This window comes from Cupressus sempervirens, chromosome 3 (genome assembly GCF_028749045.1).
Source record: "Cupressus sempervirens isolate cs-2001-9-10 chromosome 3, ASM2874904v1, whole genome shotgun sequence".
Classification (NCBI taxonomy): domain Eukaryota; kingdom Viridiplantae; phylum Streptophyta; class Pinopsida; order Cupressales; family Cupressaceae; genus Cupressus; species Cupressus sempervirens.
The window spans coordinates 591,055,008-591,067,120 of NC_143120.1; the positions used below are offsets into that span (position 1 = coordinate 591,055,008).

The 12,113-nt window shown below is 33.8% G+C and overlaps 1 long non-coding RNA gene across 1 annotated transcript in view; it reads right to left on the bottom strand.

Annotated features, from left to right (window-relative positions):
- Positions 1 to 3,915: 3,915 nt before the first annotated feature.
- LOC149568054 (uncharacterized) overlaps positions 3,916 to 12,113 on the bottom strand; it is a 35,145-nt gene continuing 26,947 nt past the window's right edge. Inside the window, exon 2 of the long non-coding RNA XR_016361653.1 lies at positions 3,916 to 4,362. This is a non-coding gene — a long non-coding RNA (uncharacterized LOC149568054). The remainder of the gene's footprint in view (positions 4,363 to 12,113) is intronic.

The window sequence follows — 12,113 nt, forward strand, 5'->3', positions numbered from 1 at the left end:
AAACTATGCTCATCGGGCTCCCGAAATTAACACAAAAATGCTCGAAAACACCACAAAAACACTAATAATCTATCTCAAAAGTTTAATCATGTCCCAATACATGTATTCAGCTCTATTTTAACACCTTAAAGTCTGAAATACAGTAGCAACCCAAACTGATATGAAATACTCAACTGAAAACATCAAACTCATACAAAAAACACACCCAAAAACCCACAAATCTGCACTGTTCAGCACAAAGGCAAACTCTGTATGAGTGTGCACATGGAATGGCTTCAAACTCCCATCCTTAGCCTTCCTAGAAACCTGCAAACTCCCGTTCTTGGGTCTCCCTGGAAACCTGCAAACTCCCGTTCTTGGGTCTCCTTCTCCACAGGTTTGGCAGCTTCTGAAGAATAACAAAGAATGAGCAAAAATCAAGTTCTGGCCTCAGTCCAAAATGCCTCCAAACCCCTTAAAAGATGGCATAACCATAACTCATGTCCAAGAGAGGTTAATGAAACATATTTTAATAATAATTTTCATTTATTAGTCCAACGGTTTCCAAAGATTAACCCCCTTTTTCCGAAACTTCACTTTCTTGGGCTTGCCTGCCTTAGCAAAGATTATTATTTTTTAATTATTTGAAAAGGGGACATGACAGGTGTAGATTTAATTGTGTGATAGAAAGGGATTGTTACATATCAGATGATTGATTCACCATATTTAGTATGTCATCTCCTACACATCCTAGTATTTAGACTCAACTTCAAGTTTCATAATCCTAATGCAATCCAATTATCATTTGACACCCCAAAATTGTCATATCGATGCCAATCCATCATCATGTTTTTGTAAATTGGTGCTTCTTTTTGCATGAACAATACACCCCATTTTTCTTTGAAGGATGATAGGATGACTTCTGCAATTTACATAAGGAGTTTGGATCTTGGTGAAGGTTTTGGCCAAATGATCCTTACATCTCATGTGGAGTGTGGGGAAGTTTATTGTTAATGACCTTTCCTTTACTTGTGTGGTAACTTATTCTTCCAAAATGCAATGATAAAATCTTTTTGTGGAGAGGGCTCCAAAGAAGTCAAAGTTCTCTAAAACAAAAAAAATAAATTGAGCAATTAATAGCCCTACAATCCAGAACAAGTTAAAATTATGAATTGAAAACATTTTCCTAAAAAGTGTCAATATTTCAACTATTGATCAAAAGGAACACAGAATAAAAAATAAAGCTTATAACCTAATTGAAATATAGCACCCAAAAGTTACCATATTCCTTAATATTATTTGGTTTGGATCCTTGAATAGAAATGTGATTATGTTAATGCTATCAAAACAAAACAAAATATATCATGTGTGACCTTTGAGGTCCTTTCTTAACAAACACAAATGGATTGTTTTACTATTGGCATTTCTCCTTTATATAGTGATTTACAATATTATGAGGTACAATTCATTGGAAATATTTATCCAATTATGAAAGGTAAATTTTGTCCTTATTTGTTTAATTAATAAAAAATTAAAATATAATAAATTTTTTGCATTTAATGAATTAATATGTACAATATGATATCTATATATAAAAAATTAGTCTTCATAAGTAACAAGTTCAGTTTTACAATCATCCATAGGTCTATATGGTTTGATAATATCTCTAAAATATATATATCTTATAATACAATAAAAAAAATTCAACTAATTAAACTAAAATCTTATTAAAATAATTTTAGGTAAGAATATTACTGGCATTTTTGTGAAGGAAACTGTAGACACATCTTGAAGGATAGCATAACTCAATAACCTAAATGATAAATTGGGTAAGAATATTGCTGACAGTTTTACAGAATGGAAAATTGCATACACATCTGTGACTGCCACATGACTACCAAGATTGTGGTTGACTACCACACAACTTGCACAAGAAAACCTTAATCGCTATCCTAGGTAAATTTTAAAAAAGACATTACAAAAGCCTTGTTGGAAAATTATACAACAGTATTTGACAAGGATTTTTAAATGACTACTAATCACCTATGACAATCTGAACTACCTACCCAGTACTTGAATGGGTTCCAATGGTTGTGATAGGAGTTGTTGAACTGATACCTACACTTCTTAATTTAATGACCAATTGTTTTGACAACATTGTACTAATACTTGTGACTTTAAAGTTATTATTAGTACAATGATGACTACCAAAAATTGAATGAAATGTACATTTAGTTGTAAATAGTAACCAGAGATGTGATGCCACATTAGGTGTGCAAGTATGGGTACCCTTTTTGAACGACCATTGGTCTCACTTTTATTTGATTTGTTTCGGACAACTTAGTAGAAAACATGATGATGTGGCATCATAAGTGATAATGTGGGCTTGAAAGCTTGGATATAAGTAGATGACTCACTAAGTAAATTGCTGTAAGAAATTAGATGTGATTTAAAATTTCCACGTAAGATTTTGATAAGTGTGAAGTTAGGGTGCTCAAGTACTAGGTCCTCTCCCCTATATGCTTAAAAATATTCCCTCCTCACCAATGCTTTAAAATCTATGCCTTTTCAAAGTTGTCTTATACATGTAAGTTTGTGTTCATTAATTCTTTCACATCCATATTCATGCATCACCATCTAATATATAGGTATGCCATTATTTTTATGGTCCTGTAAAAAATTTGTTAATTTTTATGCTTTTTGGCGAAGTGAAACTAAAAATCAACTACATTAAAAAATATATGTAAATTTTCAGATCTCTCAAAAAATTCATCTAATCTAAATTCAACATACTAATAAAAATTAAGGCATTTGCATTATTAAATTAAGGGTGTGATTTTACAAATGGAATTTGAGCAGTTGTCCAGATTTTTCAAGCGGTGTCTTATACATTATGTAGTGCAATTTAAAAAGTTTAGGCTCCTTTTGATGCACTTTATTACTTTACATATTGAATTCAATAGAGTAAAAATACATAAAATAAAATAAAAATTGATAGGAATTTCAAAACTTCAAATGATTGACAAGTGGCAGATAGAAAGCTTAAGTTGATATAACCATTTATTTTCTAATCTGTCTCACTATACCTGCTCAAATAAGATCTAAAATATAAACTAATAGAAAAAACAAAGTACATGTACTAAATAAGAGCCTCTGGATAAAAATTCTAATTAATTTTATAGCATATATTTTTCTAATTCATAAATTTTTTATTCCAATATAGATCTAAAACCCCCAACCGTCCCAAAGCCCAGTCTAAATAATCTCAAGACTCTTGATCACCTCGATAATTAGATAAAAATTCTCTTCACAATCAATAGAAACACACAAATTCATTAACATAGCCAAAAATACAATTTTAAAATGTTAAATAAAAAGCGCACCAAAAATAATCCTTTGAACTAGAGATAGGCTTTAGTGCTTCCTTTTAAGTTACTACACGCTGTGTCCATTGTAAATGAGAAGATCTTCCAAGTTGTCATTTATGCAACTAGAGTACAAATGCAATAGGATTCCTTTCACACTATTTTTTTTGTGTCCATTACATCTTTTTCTCTTATAGCGAGGGAAAGTCAGATGAGTGGGAAATCACTTCACTAAAGAAAAGAGATGAGACATAATACAACTATTAATAAGCAACTCAGGAAGCCATAAATGAGAAGATCTTGCAAGTTGTCATTTGAACTATAGTCTATACATTAGAAGTAAGCATTTGCTTCTACTAGTACTAACCAACGATATTATTATTATTATTATATTGAAAACAAATAGACTAATGTAATTTAGTGAATTTTTAAAAGCTTTTGAAAAGCCCCACCACAAAGAGCTTTCAAAGATGAAAGAGGAATCTTTTAGACAAATGATATTTTTATTTAAAAACCTGCATTACCATTAGGAAAAATTTTCAAAAGTTTCAATATTGTGTTGAAGCATAAAAGATTAAAGAGTTATGTATTAGTTGAAATGTTCATTTTTTGAAACAAATCATGATCAAAAGTCTTAATATTGAATCTTTCTCATCAAAATGGTGCTTCAAAGTTTTTTCATGGCTGAAAAATAATAACCTTTTTTTCTTACACAACTCATCTAGTTTCAACAAAAATAATTCATTTAAATAGTTTTTCAAAAATAATTTATCTCATTTTAAAAGACTAAAAATTCTAGGGATTTAGTAGTGTAGGACTAGAAAATAGGTGGGATAGCATACTATGAGCAACCAAAAACTCAAATATCTTATGCTAACTATTCCAATCTACAATGAATTAATTCATTGAAAAAAAGAGAGATTAAAAACAATCAAAACCCCCTTTCAAATGTACTTTCCATGTTCTCCTTTCTTCTCCATTGTTGATGTTGATGTAGCTCCAATTACCTATAGTACACCTATAATTAAAAGAAAAAGACAATGAAAAAATTCCATAATGAATGATGTAGAGAATACTAGAAGTTTGGTTAAGAGGAAAAAAAGTGCAAAATGACTCAATTTATAGCCAAAATGCAAGAAGTTAGACATGAATGAAGAGATGGACATTTGTCATTTTAAAGTGTACAATTTGGCACAACATTCCTTGGAATATCCATGATGAATATGACATAATATGCCATACGTAAGATCCTATGACACATATGAGTCAACATGACTTAAAGTAGAAGGGAATCTATGACAAGCTTATGACACATCATAGCCATGTGTAGACAACAATCTATGACAACTGTGGCTTATTATAGTCATGCATAAGAAAGAATATATGACAAATATGACACATATTAGCCATGTGTAGAAAGAGAATCTATGACGCATTATGACCATGTGTTTTTGATAAGGTAAACAGGTTTTAAGGGGTCCTGAAACCCATAAGTTTAACAACAAGAAAGTCTGAAAATAAGCGAAAAAATGCCCAGCCAAAACAAAAGCCTTACGGCTGAAAATAAGCCCAAAGGCCCAGCCCGAAACAACTACCCACTAAAAAGGCCAGAGAACCAACCAGAAAAATAGAGACCAGACAAAAAGCCAAAGCCAGGAGAAACAAAAACCAAAGGACAGAGACCCAACCTAGCAGACTACTTCTCCATCTCGAGCATGGTCTGGGCAGCTTCGGCGCACTCTTGTTGCTCTTCTGCCTTATGATCCTGGGCGTTCGTCAAATCCTGCTCCATAGTGCTGTCCTTGGCTTTATCCACATCCAGCCTATCTTTGTCTGTGTTCTGTTTATCATCTTCCTCCATCTGGTTCCATCATGTTCTGTTTATTATGACCATGTGTTAGGACTAGGTGGAATTTTGAATTAAAAACTCATAATTTCACACAAATGTAAATTAGTAAACACAAATGAAAATTAGTAAATTAGAAATTAGAAATGGGAAAATAGGAATTAGGAAATTAAGAATTCCCATGTTTTGCAAAAATGAATCAATTTAGTAATAAATATTAATTAATTGAGAACATTGGTCAATAAGAATAATTAGTAAAGTGGGATGAAAAAAATGACATAGGAATAGATTATGGGTTATCTAATCCTATAGGAAAATTTAGTAAATGATTATAGATCAATTAATTAAAAAATGTAGGATTACCCTTTAGATGAATTGCAATGATTATATATATCGACTAGGATAGTGGTGGGTAGATCAAAGCCATGATCAAATTGATTGGATAATTAGGATTGATGAAATTTCAAGGACATATGACATGGATTAAGGATATATGACATTTAACGGACATTGTAAATGCCATAGAATCAAAGTTGATTGATACGATTGATCGTAATAACATCAAAAAGCATACTCAATGCTATTAAATTGATTGGATAAGGCCACAATTTGACACTAAGGGACTCAAAAATGTCAATGATCAAATGAAAAAAATGATAGGTTGACCTAGCCCTAAGGGACATAGCGGTGCTAAGGTCAGATTTGATAGATTTGATAGATTGACAAGGCATTGAGGGATACGACAATGCCTAGGATTGGATAAATGATGATTGATTAGGGATGTTTGACATGTTTCAGATCGATTAGGGTTGACCTGGAATAGTTTAGGGTTGATTCAAGATGGTTTAGGGTTGATTTGGAATGGTTTAGGGTTGGTTAGAAGAGATTCTAATAACATTGAAATGGTTTAGAGTTGACATGACAAGATTATGATGATGTTGAAATGATTTAGAGCCAGTTCTAAAAAGTTTAGATAAAACATAAACTGATTTTGAAATGATCTATAGGTAATTTGAAATAGGGGTGTGAATGATGAAAAACATATTGAAATATGCTTAAATGATTTTCAAGTTGGCCAAAAGATCATAATTAGTGAAATGAGTAAATGAGACATGTTAGTATGAAAATATGATAAAAAAGTAGATGCAAACCATTTTTAGCGTCTCCATTTTGCCCCTCTTTGATACAATTTTATTTAGAGCATTGTGTCAAAGAATAACTGATGAAAAAGGGACAAAAATATGCCCTAGCAAGGGTGGTATATATGGGTGTCCCCTCGAGAAATTGATCAAAAAATGCAAGTGATAGATCAATTTGTTGACAACAAAGATATGAATCCATAGAAACTAATGAATCAAGAACCAAAGCTCAAACACAAAAGTTATGGGGTTTGGAGTGCAAAAAGAATCATGATCAATGCAAAAGGGGCATCTTGCATGTCCATCTAGGTAAAACAATAGCTACAAAAGGGTTTGGAGAGGGGCTTGGAGGTCATTTTTACTCTCTCATTTGGAAGGAAAGAGCTCTAGAGCAAGGAAAATGGATAGGCTACCAAAGGAGCATCATCGTGAAGAACGAGAGCATAACTACCAATGATGAGAAGACACATGACAAGATGTGAGTACATCAAGGACTCTGTGTATTTCACACTTTTCTAGGTCATATAGGGGTTAAATTCGGGTCAAACAAGGTCCTAGGGGTAGTTTCAAGCCTTAGACTACCCCAAGTGCACCCAAAACACACTCAAGTGTACCAAAGGTGCAGTTGGCATGACCAACTATGCCATGGGCATAATTGGCATGACCAACTATGGCATGGGCCTAGTTGATAAGCTCAACTATGCACTTGGGTGTGTCGGAGTGTGAAAACAATGCAAAAAAACTTAGAATGACCCCAAATTTTGTGTGCAAGATCAAAACCCTAGGAAGAGGTCAAAATTTAGGTCAACTAGGTCAAATATGGTCAAAAGTAGTCAAACCTAGGTCATACTTGTGTGTGAAAAATGTGGACAAATAGCAAAACACACTTCTATGAATCTTTACACTCAAGATCAATCAATAAAAATCCATGTAAACGCAAGATCTCAAGAATCAACTCATAGCTTCCTATCATCAACGTGTAAAGGTTTGTAGAGAGGTGGCTCTCATATGAACATAGGTCTTGGTCTTCACAAGTGCATCAAATGAATAGAAGATTCTATTGGTGTACATACGTATTTACTATTTACATTTACTTAAGTTTACTTAGGTTAATGCATTATTTTATTATTTTATTTTGTGAGACACTTAGGAGTTTGTGTACCTTTTTGAGTTGTCATTTTGACAACACAGAAGTACGCAACTCTATTTTAGCACATGGTGTCTACAACACTAATTTGCATGTTACACCATTGTAGGCTTATCCTCTCATCACCACACTTACTTCCGTGCTTAATGGAAGATAACCCATATCTGGTGGACATGTGCCTAGTTTTATGTCTTATTATGATGTTAATTTTGAGGCATTCTAGATGTATCTTAGAGGCCTTTATATACAGGCACTCCTAGTGTACTTCACAATGCATATTGAATGAATATATCGTCATTCTGATCATACTCTCTCTTTCTGATCTACAGTTGTGCTTGTGTTTGAGTTCTTAGTTCCTGGGTGAATTTTGCCCTTAGGAAAATTATTACATGGTATTAGAGCTTGGAGATTTTCTCATCGCATATTTGTTTGAGACCACTGTTGCTTCAGCACCTTAGCCTGAATCTGAAGTACTGCAGAAATTGGGAGCATCTAGAGTCAGATCTGACCTTGCCATTGCATCCGAAATACTGATTTGGTGAAGATCGACTATAAATTTAGCTATCTTCAGCCAAAGTCGATTGTGAGGCAATTTTTTTTTGCAAATCGACACCTAGAGGCCCTGATTTGCAGTTTGGGTATGGTCATTTGTAGATCTAAGTAATTCATTTTCAGATCTGTATTTTTTTTCCTCTACTTTTTCAAAAAAAAAATTGCCCTTTGGGCACCTTGCAGAGAATTTTTTTTTGGCAGAAGCGGGTAGTGACACCTCGACTCTGCCATTTGGAAGTATATTTTATTTGTCACAGGAGAATATTTTTTAATCGCAACAAATATTACCAAATTTTGGTACATGCAGTGGGCACTGTACAATTTTTTGACCACCAAATCCAAGTGGCACCTTACATCCCCGGCCACTTCACAACCTTCGGCGACTCTTTGCTTCCAACATTGGCAATATTATTTTTAAACAACTTCCAACTCACCCACCATGCCAATGTGGGATAAATCCAACACATTCGACACTTGAAAACCAAATTCTGGCCGACTCTTTTAAGTTCTCTAGCCCCGCACATTACACATTCCAAGCCACTGTGAATATTCCTACTTCGGTGATTGCACGTTCTACTTCAGTGACGTCAAGGCATATTTTGCTTGCTTTATAACGTTTTTGGCGCTGTTTACACAGTTCGACTTGCGTCCATTCTTTCTAGCGCATAAAAGATATTTTGTCAGTGGCAAGCAATTTTATGGCATCTAGTTAACAAAGATTGGCGACCTTGCACATTACATTGGATTTTTTTGGCCACGCCTACGTGTAGTGTTCCCACCCACGGACCCCTGCACAAGAGCCACACGACAAAATTAGAGCTAGACACATCCACAACCCAATTCTTCAAGCCTGTCAGCCCGGACCAATCACACACTGTAGATGCTTAAAATCGTCCCTAAAAGACTATATTAATTTATTAATATTACCCGTGACATTGTAATTAATTATTGATTAATTAATTACATTGCTCACATTCTTCTACTTATTTAATTATATTAATTAAATAAATAAGTTCATTCTCCTAAGTATTTAAATTTAATTTAAATACTCCTAGCTCTAGTGTGTTAAATTAATTTAACACATGATCCTCCATGTCTCCCCCCTTTTAAATAAATTTTATTTATTTAAATCCTTACACCCTATTAATTCCTCTAAACTCATGATTAAATTAAATCTCATTTAATTTAATTTTAAGCCTAACTTAGAGCCTAGCCTATAACTATCATTTTCATCCTCTTAAGCCTATTTCTCCTCTAATCCCACTTAATCATTCCTAATCATCTCCCTAATCCCCCTCATTAGCCTAAGAGTGTGTTCACACATGTGTGAGATGGCATGCCTACACACTCTTGTCTCCTACTCTTCTTCTCAAGTTTGCTCACACATGTGTGAGCAAACTTTGAATTCTTGACCATTTTCATGGCTTGCATGTCACATTATGTGGCATCTACATGGATGCCACCTCACCAAGCCCTCCTTCAAGCCTATAAATAGAGGGCTTGTCTCAAGCATTGGCATCTCATTTTTTATTGCATTGTTATCATGTTGGTTTGAGATTTGAGTTTGCATTCATAGTTTGAGCTTTCATGGTAGTTTGAGCTTGCATTAGTAGAGTTCTCATAGTGATTTTGTAGGTTCATGCTAATTATTTGGTAGCTGATTTAGTTTGCATCTTACATTATTCATTTAGTTTTCTTTATGCATTTCCATTTCCATTCCATAGCTTACATTCTTAGTTTCCTTTATTGCATATCATCTTCATTCTCGAATGCTTTCAAGAATGGCTTTCTCCATAGCCATTTCTTGAAGTGTTCTTCATCTCACATAGCTTAGGATCTTGGTGCATTTTCATTCACATTTGCATTCACACTTGCACTCACACACTCAAGAGATTTGTTTATTGTTGTGTTTGGGAGAGCACACCAAACATACCCCCATCTTAACACACCAACAAGGCCTTTTATGGGTGCCTTTGTTGAGCTGCAGAGGTGGTTGGAAGATTGAGTTTGTTAGTTGCTTAGGGTTGCAAAACCCAAGCAAGTATTAGTTAGTGTTTGTTCCTTTCATTTTGATGAATCTTTGCTATATTTTCAAGGTTTTTAGCTAATGTTTGTTTGTTAACTGTTAGTGAACAAATTGTCCTACGAGAAAAGTATGCAAATTTGACCCTGAATGCCCAAATGGGAGGATAGATCAACACCAACAGTTGGATAGGTTATCATGAGATTGATAACCTTCTTCTGAATTTTTATCAAGTACAGCTCCCCGTGCAAGATTTGTCAATGAATTAATTATAGGTACTTTTAACCAGAAAGCACGAAAGGGTGTCAAGCATCTACCTGTAAACATAGAGTAGATGCAGAATCAAATAGCTTAAGGAAAAGAAAAACAAAGAGCAACAGATGACACAAAGTTCATTTACTGAACACTGCATTACAAAGGACAAAGGTCAAAAGAACAATTTCCATTCTCCTGAGAAAAGATGAATCAAAGCTTCCAAAAGATCTTGATATCAAATGCGTTCAAAAAATAGCACATCTGATGCACTTAAAGAAAACTGAAAGTTACAGCAACATAACTATTAGTGGAAAGAAAACTACATAGACTCAAAGTTCTAATTTGCAGATATCTTTCAAACCTCCCCTATTTAAGATGTAAAAGACTACACATATCCTATTACACATGCATCAAAAAATGAAAACCATCTCCTCTACATTACATTTCAAAATCAAATTCCTCTTTAATCACTAACGCAAAGTCTAGCAAGTAAAGCTTTGTTTTGCTACAGCTCCAAAGTCTACATTCTTTTCCCTCAGAACTGAAAAATCTCCCCCTGCTGATAGCACATAGTCTGTAGCTGCCAGAAGAAAAAGTGGAACCCCATTTACATTTGCTGGAACCTATTTATCTTTCCTTGATGTCAGTGACTGTTCAGTTTTGATAACTGATTCTTGAAAGATTTTCTACCACTTCCTTTCTATTTAGTCTCGTGTCTTTACATATTCCTCTTTCCCTTAGATTCACTTTCTTTATCACACTATTAATACTTATAATGTTGTTTACATTATAATCACCACTTTAGAATAATATAAAAATGTATCGTCAAGATTTAATAATGGCCATAGTGGTGAGATTATTCTTTTATGAATAAATATGAATCTATCCAGCCATTATATAATTAAAATGTATATGCTTCTTTGGATAGCTGGCTCCACACCTGTCATCATATCCCATTAGGTAACTTTAAATGGTGATGGTTAATTTAACTATATGAATTGCTTGACTGGCAACACTTAGGCAACTGTCACATATTCCTGAGCATCATCATTATGCACATCTTCCACATAACATTCTTTTCAGAGCTTTCTTAACTGACATGTAATTCCATCTGATCAAATTCTTTATATAATGGCAGTAGTTTTCCCAATTCTTTATCATATGCCATTTAAGAGAAATCAAATCAACATTGGCATGCAGTCCTCCTTATCCTCTAAATTTTTTCACCTTGAAACATTGAAACTCTATCCTTAGCAATTTCACCAATTATTATACCCACACCATGATTGAACAATATGGCCTTGCTGACATGTGCAACTGAATGCATAATCACAACAAAAATCTAACTGATGTGACTTTGCAAAGCCAAGGTTAATACTCATTGACCCCAATTACACAATACATGTGCAACATGATATGATTGTAAAGCATGACAACCCTTCAAATACCACAAATCCTGGCTATATGAGCAATAGGAAAGACCTCTGTTCTCAACAGTCTATGCACCCAATCGCATTATCTTTCATTTTGTGAGCTGCTGCACACTTTCTATATATTTATATATCTCCCTTGTCTTTTTTTGAATGACCATAAAATAAGACAGAAAGATGCCTTCCTCCATTTGAATGGTGGCATTCGCAACAGAAGTCACCATATTCATTTGTCTTGTGAGTTTAATTAAAGATTTTGTGTATGATTGGGTTCATGAAGAATTAGTTTTTCATAGACGCATGAAGGTTGGTGGATTATTTTGAATACTGTACTTTGACTTTTAAACATTTATTGATTATTTTGAACATGTTTCCAT